The sequence below is a fragment of the Canis aureus genome, chromosome 18 (genome assembly GCF_053574225.1).
Source record: "Canis aureus isolate CA01 chromosome 18, VMU_Caureus_v.1.0, whole genome shotgun sequence".
Lineage (NCBI taxonomy): Eukaryota > Metazoa > Chordata > Mammalia > Carnivora > Canidae > Canis > Canis aureus.
The window spans coordinates 33,453,172-33,466,045 of NC_135628.1; the positions used below are offsets into that span (position 1 = coordinate 33,453,172).

The window sequence follows — 12,874 nt, forward strand, 5'->3', positions numbered from 1 at the left end:
AATATTTTTTGATCAAATAACTGATAGGGGGGCACTTGGGTGGCTCTGTCAGTTAAGCATCTGCCTTTGGTTCAGGTCATGATCCCAGGGTCCTGGGATTGACCCCCACGTTGGGCTCCCTGCTCAGTGTGGAGTCTACTTCTCCCTCTCTGCCCCCATCATGTTCTCCCTCTCTCTCTCAAATAAATAAATGAAATATTAAAAAAAATAAAATAAAATAAAATAACTACTGGGCTCAGCTTCTGTACTCAAATGGTTCAAAAACTGTAAGTTGGTGAATTGTTTGGAAATTAAGGGACAGATTGAAAATACTGCCCCTCCATAAAATTCATAGAGTATAGAATATTTATATTATGATCCATAGGTAGACATGTAAGAGTCTGTGTCTTGATAAAAGAGGCTCTAATCTATGAGTAAGAAATATGAGATTTCAGCCATGTCTTTGCCATAAATGGGCATTACCAGGGCTATCCTGGTAATGTCACTTAAAACTCCATGCCTCAGAGTCCTCTGTAAAGTGAAGAAAGTTTGGACAAATACATACTTTTTAAATTGAGCACTGAACACTCTAAAAGGGGTGATGATGGCCATTATTGGAGATGGCAGTTGGACCTCCATCAACCCCACTACCACCCTTTACCACCATCAGAGAAGATCCACATTTTGTATCTGTGTAAAATTTTGGTTGAAGACCACTTTCAAAATGTTGAAAAGATTTGACTATAGTATCTGTTTGATCAAATCCTATGACTCTGCATTTTTATTTCCATTGACAATATAGGTATACTTCTTTGCAAAGTAAATATAACTTCCTCTGATGTATTAAATAAGTATAAAAAAATCAGTGTGCCCCATAAGATACATATAGGACAATGATAACCTTATTTTATGCCTCTGGATGGGCAAACTCCTCTGCTTGGATAGATTTCTACAATTTTTTTCTTATAGCAATGCTTTACTATTTATATGTAAATAGTTTGAAAAGCCCTACATGGATTTTCAAAATTGGGTAAGAACTAACTAGCAACTGGCAGAAGGACATCTCTCTTTGAAATGGCTGAATTATATAATTGGTCCTTCAAAACACACACACACACACACACACACACACACACACACATCTCCTTAGAAACATATCTGCATTTAGACAACTAAACACCATCAATGATCAGGAAAAACAAAGCAGGGTGGTAGAAGTACAGACCAGATTGGGAAAGGGGTGTGATTTTTCTGGTTCACTTCTCCCAGTTTGGAACAAAAATGGGATAGGCCTGGACCTCACTCAGTTAAAACTGCCTTAGAAGCCAGCACACAGATATGTGTGTGCAGGTGTGTGGGGGTGGAGCAGGGAGCAGGAAGAAAAGGTTAAATCCCTGGGGAAGAGCCCAAAGGAAGCATTTTTATGCTAACTGCTGCAGTTTGAAAAGCTCAGAGAACCTGGGCGCCAATCCTCACACCACAAAGAGTAAACTAAACATAAAGATGTGAGGCACAGAGTGATGTGAGAATCACAGAATGAGAGAGGTGAAGGTGTTAGAAAATACATTTCCTAAACAAAGCCCATCTCATGTCATGCAATTTTCAGGGCTTGCCACACTTTTGACGAACTGGAACCTATCCTTATCACTTTACCCTTAAAGTGAGCCCCACCTCCTGGAAGATGGAAAATCTTGTGTGTGGGTAAGAAAAACAGGGGAAGGGGAAGCACTAACGAATTTCAGTTACTTTGACATGTTAGTGCTTTGGATGTAATGATGATTGTGTATTTTAGTAACTTCATGACATTTCTTTGGAGAAAAAGACATATATCCTCATGTCATACAAAACTAAAGAAAATTGAATTTTTAAAGTACTTTGTAAGCTCAGGGCACCTGGGTGGCTCAGTCCCTTATGTCTCTGCCTTTGGTTCAGGTCATGATCTCAGGGTCCTGGGACGAGTCCCGCATTGGGCTCTCTGATCAGCGGGGAGCCTGTTTCTGTCTCTCCCTCTGTTCCTCCCCTGTCGCTCAAGCTCTCTCTCTCTCTCAAATAAATAAATAAAATCTTTGAAAAAAAATGAATCAGTAATCAAAAAACTTTCAATAAACAAGTCCAGGACCGGATGTCTTCCCACATGAATTCTACCAAACATCTAAAGAAGAGTTAATATCTTCTCAAACCATTGCAAAAAATGGAAAAGGAAGGAAAACTTCCAAATTTATTCTATGAGGCCAGAATTGCCCTGATACCAAAACCAGATAGACACCACAAAAAAAGAGAACTACAGGCCAATATCTCTGATGAATATAGATGCAAAAATCTCCAACAAAATATTGGTAAACCAAATCCAACAACATATTTTAAAAGATCTTTCACCACAACCAAGAGAGATTTATTCTTGGGATTAGATATATTTTATATTATTTGAACTTTTTCTTCTGTATTTAAATATTCCACAAAAATTCTACCAATATATTGTTGATAAAATAACTATAATTTTTCACAATACAAAGTCATAACTTAAAAGATCTACTACTCCTTCCTTAAGAATATACTTTTGAGGGGATTCCTGGGTGGCTCAGCGGTTTAGCACCTGCCTTTGACCCAGGGTGTGATCCTGGAGTCCTGGGATCGAGTCCCACATCGGACTCCCTGCATGGAGCCTGTTTCTCCCTCTGCCTGTGCCTCTGCCTCTCTCTCTCTCTCTGTGTGTGTCTTTCATGAATAAATAAATAAAATCTTAAAAAAAAAAAAAGAATATACTTCTGAAATAAGGAAAAATTGGTTTTTGCCAAAATTTGTAAGTGACTGGCCCCTAAGTTGAACTAAACATTGGTTTTTGCCCTCAGAATTGAGTTACATAAGCCTTTATTCCTGGTCTCTAGTCTCATAAGTCAAAAGAAGGTTAGATTTACCAAATTTATCAACTGTCACTATATAAAGGACCACTTAATGATTTTCACAAATTGAGATAAGCAATAGCAGGTTTTGACAATACGTGCGATTTGCCTAAAGAGAAATGCCATTATTCTCACTTTTATTAACAACATTGTGTTGGGAGGGAGAACCCATATATTCTTTAGATGTAAGAGAGGTAACAGGAAATTGGCTAGGAACTGAGTGACCCATGTGAAGATATGGAGATAGCTGAATACTCTGTTTGCAGATGTTTTCTTAGCCTATGAAGCAGAAGCAACCTGGATTTTTATCTATATGACCATAGAAATGTTACTTATCTCATGATCTCCTTCATTCAAACTTAGGGAAAATCATAGATTGTATTTTAATCACGTAACTCCTCACAAAGATATTGGACATCTGACAACTCCCAAAGCTATCACCAACCAGGTGATGTTTTCACAGAAGGTACTTTTACTGTTTTGGGAGGATGGGACCACTAAAATATAATGTCTCTTGAGTTAAATTTCTCCTCGTATCCTAAGGCTGAAACTAGAATTTCTAAATGGACTATGAAAGAAATTAAACAGGCCATCAGGCAAGTTGGTTGCTTGTACAATTATATTTTAATATTTTATTTATTTATGAGAGAGAGAAAGAGAGCGTGCACACATATGCACACACAAGTGGCTGGGAGTCGCAAAGGGAGAGGGAGAAGCGGGCTTCCCACTGAGCAGGGGACCTGATGTGGGGCTCAATCCCAGGACCTCAGGATCATGACCTGAGCCAAAAGCAGATGCTCAACCAAGTGAGCCACCCAGGCACCCCCTTGTAGCATTTTTATTAGTCATTAATGATCCTAGTAGCCATGAATGCATTTGTATCTTTAAGTATATATTTTAAACCTAATGGATTATGTAAATAGATTTCAGATTAGCAGTTATATGACTACTGATTGTGAATGGGACATATTATTTTGCTGACACTACCACTAAAAACTAAATGAAAATCAGAAGCTCAAACCTATTAATTAAATCGACAACTCATATTTCAAAGTAAAAGATAATGGGGGATATGATTGTTTTAGGTGAGAGTCCCTGAAGAAAAGACTAAGAAGGAGAAATTTGTGTCATCTTACCGGGGAATGCTCTGGGGACAAATTCTCTATAAGGGAGTGAGAGAAGCAGGATGGAGCAGAAGATGGACTTCAGGGCAATAGAAGCTTCACCAGTTCCCACATACTGTTACGAAAGTGGAACAGCCTTTCAGGGTTGTCCTGGATGAAGCAATACGGCTGAGCTTCTATCTTCCCACTCCCCTGCCTCCACCACTCACTGGACATGGTCTACCTCTGGTGAGAGTTTGTAAACCTAGCTGAAGTAGCTCCTTCAACTGAGGGCAATGTCCCGAGGGGTACTCAAATGTGAGCCTTCAGCAGCTGGCACAGTGAGTACTTTGTTCATGAAGGAGGCATCTGGGTAGCACACCACAGCATCTACGAGAGAGATTAAATTTGGAGGAAGCCTAGGATTTTTAGAATTTTATTCCAAGTGAAGTAGCAATTATACTTAGTTTGGCAAACTAAAGAGTTTAAACATGAAACTTTAGCATCTCTAGAATAACAGTCATCACTATCTCTCATAAACAGATGTGAAATAAAATTCAGAGAAAGAGCTGTCAGAATAAATCATCATCTTAAAAAATAATTCCTAAGAAACCAATCATCTTTGGTGCTTTGATGGAATCCATGCAGCCAAATCTCTGGAATTTTGAACTGTAAATCTATCTTAGGACCTATCTCCAAATTATCTAATGAGAAGAACAATAAAACAGTAATCCTTGCTTCCTAACAATTTTTCATTTTAACCTGGTGTCCTAGTTCCCTGATTTGGAAGTGTGGTTTGGTTCCTAAAAGGGCCCATTCAGGTGAATGGCATGAATGGTGGAGCGTGAGGAAGAATATTGTGTACATAGTGGAATTAGACAGAGAAGACAAAGATTCTTAAGATGCTGGACAATTTTTTTCTCATATCTTTCCCATCTGTGAAACAGAGCAACATTTGCACTCAATCACAAGGCCCAAGGAGTCCATTCTCTCTTGATGCTAGAAGTAGCTCCAATTAGAAAATACCTAGGAAGTGTCTTACATCTTCTAGGCCCCAGAACGACTGAATTTAACAAATAAACTTTAAAAAAAGGACAAGTACAGGACACTTTCTAAAAACCACAGTACAAGTTTATGTACTGTTTGAAATAAAAAAGTGCATATTTTCAGACTACATTGAATTTTCTTGAAACATTTTCCTAACCTGAGGAGGGGAAATATTATTTGCCTGTGACCTGTGCTAAAGCAATATATTTCAATGGGATAGTACCTACACATGATATGAAAACTGTAAAGACTAATACCTTTCAAAGTTCTGGAAAAGAACAAAAGAAAAAAATAAGAATTGACTTGCATTTTAAAGTTACATTCTGAGTTGTGAAATAACGTCCTTGACAAAAGGGCTCTCCACTTTCATAAAATACAAAGATTTAAAGGAAATGGGTGCAGTGCACAAAGAAAATTTAAAGTGTCTATAGGAACATGGAATGGCATATTCTGCACATTCTTCTAGGTGCAAATAGGTTCTTTATAAGATGGTGTTTCCCCTGCTATAGACGCCTCAGTTCAAGATCTGCCCTGCAAAATAGCCTTTCGAGCTTAGAAATTCAATTTTATGGTCCAAGATGGCTTACTCCCAAGAACACATATGCACACTAACAAAGGTCACAATAGACTGATAAATAAACCACCTAATTAATATACAGCAAGTGTCAACCAATGACACTCCACTAAACTGACCAACAGATTCTCTTTTCTTAGAAAACTATCAGGAAAGCCAAATCATCAGGAAGTAGCTGGATGAACGTGGAATATGATTTAGTTATTTAATGGAATCTTATTCTAATGGGCAGACACAGACTTCATTCTACACAAATGATATTTCTGAAAAGTCACAGGGAAACTCACATAAGCTGGGCAAGGCAGCATCTTCCCTGAATAAAGAGCTCTTTGATGGAATCTGGCAGCAATTATGTGATTATTCTTTTTCTACGATTCCATGGATAGACTCAAGTTTGGTTGGTACTGGAGTTTATATTTTGGTGCTCCCTGGTGGGAGGGGAAAAAGAATATAAAATTAGGCATAAAAGTGATGACTTATTTAGAATGACAAAAGAAATCACAAACATTCACAAATTTAGGAAGCTGGTAAATGCCAAAATCAACACTAAATCTACAAAAATCAGATATTTGTATTAATATTAACTAACTGCCTAATTCACCATTTAATATTCTCCCTGTATTTTTGACCCCTCCTGCATGCAACTATAATTCTGCAAGATCATTTTCTACAAAGAGAATAGAAAGATATTCAGTCTTTCCTCTAGCCCAGCGTAACAAAATTTGCTTTTTATCATAGAGGTTTCAAAGTTTATTTTAGTTTCTCAAGTTGTTACTGTGATGGCACATCTGTATTTCCCACCCTGTTTCTTGCTCAGGCATTACAGAACCAATGGGGGTTGGGGGAGCGAGTGGTAAGAAAACCCGAGCCCTTTGATCATGCAGGCCCACAAGGCCCCCTGCTGCTGCCAGGGCTCCAACAGGAACATCAACTGCCCCTGCCCCTGCAGCCCTGCAAGGAGGAAGCAGACAAGGCAGCCATGAATCTGGTTCAGGGAAGCCTCCAAACCACAGTTTGGCTTCTGCTCTAGATCTTTTTCTTGGAGCTAACTTAGTGCTAGGAGGTTCTCAGAGCCACACAGGCCAGGTGCCACTGTTGGTGCAGCAAAGCAGAGATACTGCTGGCTGCAGGGGCTCCGTCCTTGGCCCCAGGACTGAACCCAATCCCCCCAGCTTAGAAGGGCCCCCTCACTGGGAAGTTGGGCCAGATGCTAGTGCCTCCTCATGCCTGCCCAGAGAATACCAAGGGCCTTCAGAGGAGCCTGGCAGATGTAGGTCCCCAACAAAAGCTTTGCCAGCCTCAGGTAAATCAAACCCTGCCTGACTCAAGTTAAAAAGTCTATGGAGGGAGCCATCCTTTCAAAAGGGAGGCATAGGGGCACCTGGATGGCCCAATTGGTTAAACACCTGCCTTTGGCTCAGGTGGTCCTGGGATGGAGCCCCGGTTAGGGGTTGGGGGGGCTCCCTGCTCAGTGGGGAGTCTGCTTCTCCCTCTCCTCCCAACTAGTGCTCTCTGTTGCTATCTCTCTCTTTCTCTCAAATAAACAAAATCTTGGGGGGGGGGGGGTAGGCATTTATAACACAGAGATTTTTAGGCCCCTCCCTCAAATTCTTTTCAGAATTTGTGGCAGGGCCCAGATTGTATTTTTTGTAAGTGCCCCTGGTGACACTTTGCTACATTTTGGAAACAGGGCTTTAAGGCAAGTAGTAAGTCTCAACTTTGAAATTTTAAGTGTGGCTGAAATATTTTAAATCTCAATAGGCAATGTTATTGCCCTCATTTCCACCTTTCTAAGGCATGACTGTGTGGCCATGTATGTGTGGATGGTGGTGGTGTGAGTGTGTATATGTGTGGTGTGCATGAGAATGTATGGGTACATGTGGACTGGTGTGTGCATTTGTGTGCCATGAGGGATATATGTGGCCTCTAGAGCTGTGTGTGTATGTGAGTGATGCATGTGGAAGTGGGTGGCTGTGTGAAGTGTGTGTTGGAGGCCTGAGAGAAAAAAAGGAAGAACAGCTCACTCTCATTGCCACCTATTGTGTATAAGGAATATCTTGACAATGAAGACTTTCATTTGTGCTAGAAACATATGACTCATTTCTGAGGGAGGTAAGGAAGATTCACTTTGAACTAGCCCTTCTTAAAAGAGTTGTCTTTTAAATTGATACCGCTTTTCCTCATCTGGATTTCTACTTATTACCAGGTTCTTATGATTAGCTGTTATTAAGCTGAGCCTCCCCCAATACAAGTCTCATAATTAAGTTCAAAGAACAATATTGTTTTTCAAAAGAAAACTAGGTACTTCAAATAGTAGCACAAAGCTAGAATGACATTACCCATAAACATCTATTTTGTTTTCTGTAGATAATTTGATCTGGTGAATCAATGAGCTAAATTAACTTAAAAATAATAGTAATACAGTAATTGCCTTTATCTTTTACTTGAAAAGCTCTACTCAAATTAAAGGTATTAGCTGTGGCATTTGCAAAACAAAGTATAACTTGGTCAATCTTTGTGTCCATTACAAATGGAAAATAACAAGCAACAATTTATTAGGAGCCCATTTAGTCAGTGGCAGACCAGAAGCACACCTGCCTAAATGTCTATTTGGCCTTGTGCATTATTTTCTCTTACCTTGAAGATAAAAGTTTATGGGCACCAGAAGCAGGGAGGCCTGTGTTTGAATTCTTGTTCCACCACATAGTTGAGGTTTTTGTCACCTACAAATTATGGGTAACAGTCCCTACGTTATAGGTTTGAAAAAAGTTTAGATGGGATTTAGCAAACACCTGTCTATAATAATAAATGCTACTACATTTCCTGTTTTCTCGGGCCCTTGCTTGGTTCTAGTACTACACTGTTCTCCACCCCTTAAACACCATTTCACAAAACGTATTCACTCAAAAAATACTTCACAATTTTTGGCACCTTCACATAGCATTATATATCATATTATGATATATAATTTTATTTATTTATTCATGAGAGGCACAGAGAGAGACACACAGTCAGAGGGAGAAGCAGGCTCCATGCAGGGAGCCCATCATGGGACTCGATCTCAGGTCCCCAGGATCACGCTCCAGGCCGAAGATGGCGCCAAACTTCTGGGCCACCAGGGCTGCCCTATCTTATATATTTTATTTCACATAATGTTTTCTTTAAGTAAGTACACATTTCCCTTAATCACCTTAAACAATATGGATGTGAAATCCTGAGTTTAAAATTTAGCTGTATTGTAATACACACTAATGTAAATATATAACTATTTAAAAAAACTTACCCACGCGACATTGGGGTGCAAGTACCATATGTTCTATATTCTGTGCCACTCAGATACAAGCATCATATTTTAGCAAGCATTGATGGAAAGTGATGAAGTCTCTAGATTTGTCAGTGAAAAGGATTCTGTTCCTTTAGCTCATGGCCTATCCTTATAGCCCAGGAATAGATGCTGCTGCTGCTGCTGCTAAGTCTATGGCATACATTTACCAAGACCACAAAACTACTTTGAAGGCCTGGAATGAAGCCATTAATAAATTCCAAGAATATGTCAAAGCCAGGTAACTATACTTTCCAACTAAATGAACCTGGTTCTTACATACATTGAGTGGTATATACGAAGGTATCTTGGCCATGCAGCTTATCTGTGTGAAAAAATATAAGTACTCCTGTAGCAAATCCATAATCATATATCTGTCACCTCCAGAACACAAAATAGTAAGAAAGCTCATTATATGTGAGTAGAAAACACAATTAAAAGTTATGAGATATCTTTAAGCTTTAAGCTAGAAGTTGTTTTCTAGGCCAGAGGCACCCGTAAATAGGTCAATCTGCATGTTACCTAGCATATTAACATGAAAGGTAAATTTAGTAATTTTAGTACATCATCTAAATAATTCTTGCTCTCTGTTTAAGATGACTAGGTATGTTTTAAATATACTGGTTAAGCTACAAGTTTATCACAGACAGAAAAATCAGAAGAGAAAATCCATTAAAGAGGGACAAAAGGATATATGAGTTTATCAGTGGGTTTGATGGCCTGTGGTAATCAGCATTCTCTGAGAAGAACCAGAAGTCATGTCACAGCTTCTGGTGAGTGGATCACAGGGAAAACTTTTAAGTTAGAAGCTGTCATTAGGGTGATTACTGATACTTTCACGTAGGAGATATGATGATGATGATCAGATCTTCTAAAGTATGCAAAACCCTAGGACTGTAAAATTCCTATGGAAGATAAGTGGATAGTCACAGTAAATGTATGACACCCTCATATTTTCAGAATGAGAAGTCTTTTTTTTTTCATAAATAGGAAACCTAATTTCACATTTAGACATAAAAATCTATCTCACTTTGGAAAAAATAAAAACCATGAAAACTAGGTTTTCAGGAATTCCTTGGGACATGCCTGTGTTCCCTTTTTAATCAATTTCTGAACTGTGACATTTTAATTGTGGAATAGAAATCAGTTCCATTTGCCATAGTGAAACTCAAGACAGTGCTGGAAAATCAGCCAACATGGACTTTTTCAAGCCAATTCCAATTTAGCCAAGAAAAGCCAGGCATTTAGAAATTCTAACCAAGAACATTAGGAAAAATACAAATATGTGTCATTTCAACACATTCTCTGTGTGACAGAAACCAGCATTATTATCCTTTCTTTCAACAAAATTTCGTGTGCATAAAAATAAAATGTAAACACAGCTGTTCCCTGTTCATAATAACAGATGAATTTCTGAGAAGAAGTTAATCAAATATTTTAATAGAAAATCATATTTTACATACTCTAGGGCAGTATGACAGTGGCTCCCTGCTTTTTATTTTTTTTTTTATTTTTTATTTTTTTTTTTTTGCTCCCTGCTTTTTAGATTTCAGTAACTATATTTTTGAAAAACCTTTTAGAAAACTAAATTGGGATAAAATACACACAAAAATAAAATATATAAATTTTAAAACTTGCAAAGATATAATTCATAATAAAGAATAATACTTCCCAAGAAAATATCTGGTAATGAAGCTGTCTAAATTAACAGATGTTATCAAGTTTTGGATAGATAAAAAACAGATGATAGATAGATAGATGATAGAGAGAGAGGGAGATGATAGATAGATATACTCTTACATTGGATTGTGCATTTAAAAAAAATAATTTTTCTAAAACATTTGACTTATATCATAAGATCTCTACCAGTTGAACTCTTTCTTCTATTTTGGGGGGAAGTTATATTACTTGACAGAGGTAATAAGGTAATAAATTATTTTTTAAACTATTGAATCATCAAGCTGCCTGATGTGAACACATTTTAAACATGGCTTAATTCACTTCAAGAATTATAACTTTTCAGACTTTGAACCATATATCACTAATATTTTTCACTTCTTATTTTGAAATAATTATACAATTACAGGAAGTTGCAAAAGAAAAAAAGGTACAGGAAGATTCCGTGCACCCTTCACCCAGCCTACCCCAATATTAACATCTTATATAACCTCAGTACAATATGAAAACCAGGTAATTGATATTGGGACAAACTATAGGCCTTTTTCAGATTTTACTAGTTATACATGCATTCCTTTGTGTGCATGTGTGTGTTTAGTTCTATGAAATTTTATCATATATAGATTCATGTTTCCATCACTACAGTCAAAATATAAAATGGTGCTATCATCACATAACTCCCATGTGCTACCCCTCTATAGCCACAGCCACCCCCATCCCTAACCCATGGCAACTACTAAGCTGGTCTCCCTTTTTATGTCATTTAACAAATGTTATATAAATAGAAGTAACATATAAATGTTACTATAAATATAGTATGTAACCTTCTGAGATTACCTTTTCTCACTTAGAATAATTTCTTTGAGGTTCATGCAAATTATTGTGCATATCAATAGTCCACTTCTTTTTTATTGCTGATTAGTATTCCATGGTATGGATGTTCAACCATTTACCTATTGAGGGGCATTTAGTTAACTTCCAATGGTTGGCTATTATAGCTGCCAAGAACACTTAGGTAAAATCTCTCTCTCTCTGTGAAATAAGTTTCATTTCTCTGAGATATATACCCACCGACACAATGAATGGCTGTATTGTAAGTCCATTACTTAGTTTAAAGAATTGCCAGGTTATTTCCAGAGTGTCCATGTCATTGATACGCCTTGTATGAGTGATGTGTGAGTGATCCTGTTACTCTGCTCCAGCACTTGGCATTGCCACTATTTGTTATTCTGGTAGGTATGTGGTGGTATTGTATGTTGGTTTTAAAATGCATTTCTCTAATGGCTGATGATTAACATCTTTTCATGTGTTTATTTGCCATCTTTATAACCTCTCTGGTGAAACATATGTATCTATCTTTTGCCCATTTTCTAAGTGGATGGTTGAAGTTAGAGAAAGCAAGAGAGAGAGAGAGAACTTTAAAGCAATTTATATATTCTAGATACAAATCTTTTGTCATATATGTATTTTCTCTCTATCTGTGGCTTGACTTTCCATTTTCTTAAATGAAAAGAGGATTTCACAGAACCAGAGATTTCATTTTGATGAAATTCAATTTCTCCATATGTTTTTAAGAACACTTTTCCCCTCTATTTACTATGTAATGCACAATTTTCAGTTATGCTTTAAGTGTAGAACATTGTCTTCAATAAACCTTTTGAATTTTGTATCACAGTTCTTAACTTTAAATACCTTGTAATTGTGATAGCTTTATAGAATTATTCCAGAGGATAACTCCATCTACTATCCACTCTGAGGATTATTTTTATTGCTTTCATTAAACCTCAACTGACCTATGAATATTGTTTCTGTTTCTCTCAATGAGAGTTTTGCCATCTACAGTGGCAGGTGCAGAGACCAGCCAGTCAGGCAGCCCACATTGCAGTGTCAAGTCCATTAAATTAGAATCAGGATAGGAAGATGGATTCAGGTCTGGTTACTGTTTTGGCAAAATGATTTTGAGCTGTATTTCATGATGGGAGAGGAAACAAGAAAAATTAAACCTTCATAGAAATAAAACTTTAAGAATCATTTGACAAGTGTCGAGGAAGAGACCACCCCTCTGATATCTAATATAAACTTGAATTTCTTACTTGCTAAGGGGCAACTGTGTTGGTAGGACACAGTCTCTCTAAGCAAAGAACCCAGTTTATATCACATTTAAGAAAAGTGAGTTTGGAGATTGGCTGATTTTCCAAAGTTAGGAGAATTGAAACAATACTGTTGCATGGAGTAGCAGGACGGGTAGACTAGAATGGAATTAAAATCTCTT

General features: G+C 37.6%; 1 long non-coding RNA gene across 11 annotated transcripts in view; it reads right to left on the reverse strand.

Moving 5' to 3' along the window:
• LOC144288827 (uncharacterized) overlaps positions 1 to 12,874 on the reverse strand; it is a 369,517-nt gene that overhangs the window by 285,923 nt on the left and 70,720 nt on the right. For all 11 annotated transcript variants that reach the window (XR_013356826.1, XR_013356829.1, XR_013356831.1 and 8 more), the window contains 2 exons: positions 8,241 to 8,326; positions 5,891 to 6,031 (listed from right to left, as the gene is read on the reverse strand). This is a non-coding gene — a long non-coding RNA (uncharacterized LOC144288827). The remainder of the gene's footprint in view (positions 1 to 5,890; positions 6,032 to 8,240; positions 8,327 to 12,874) is intronic.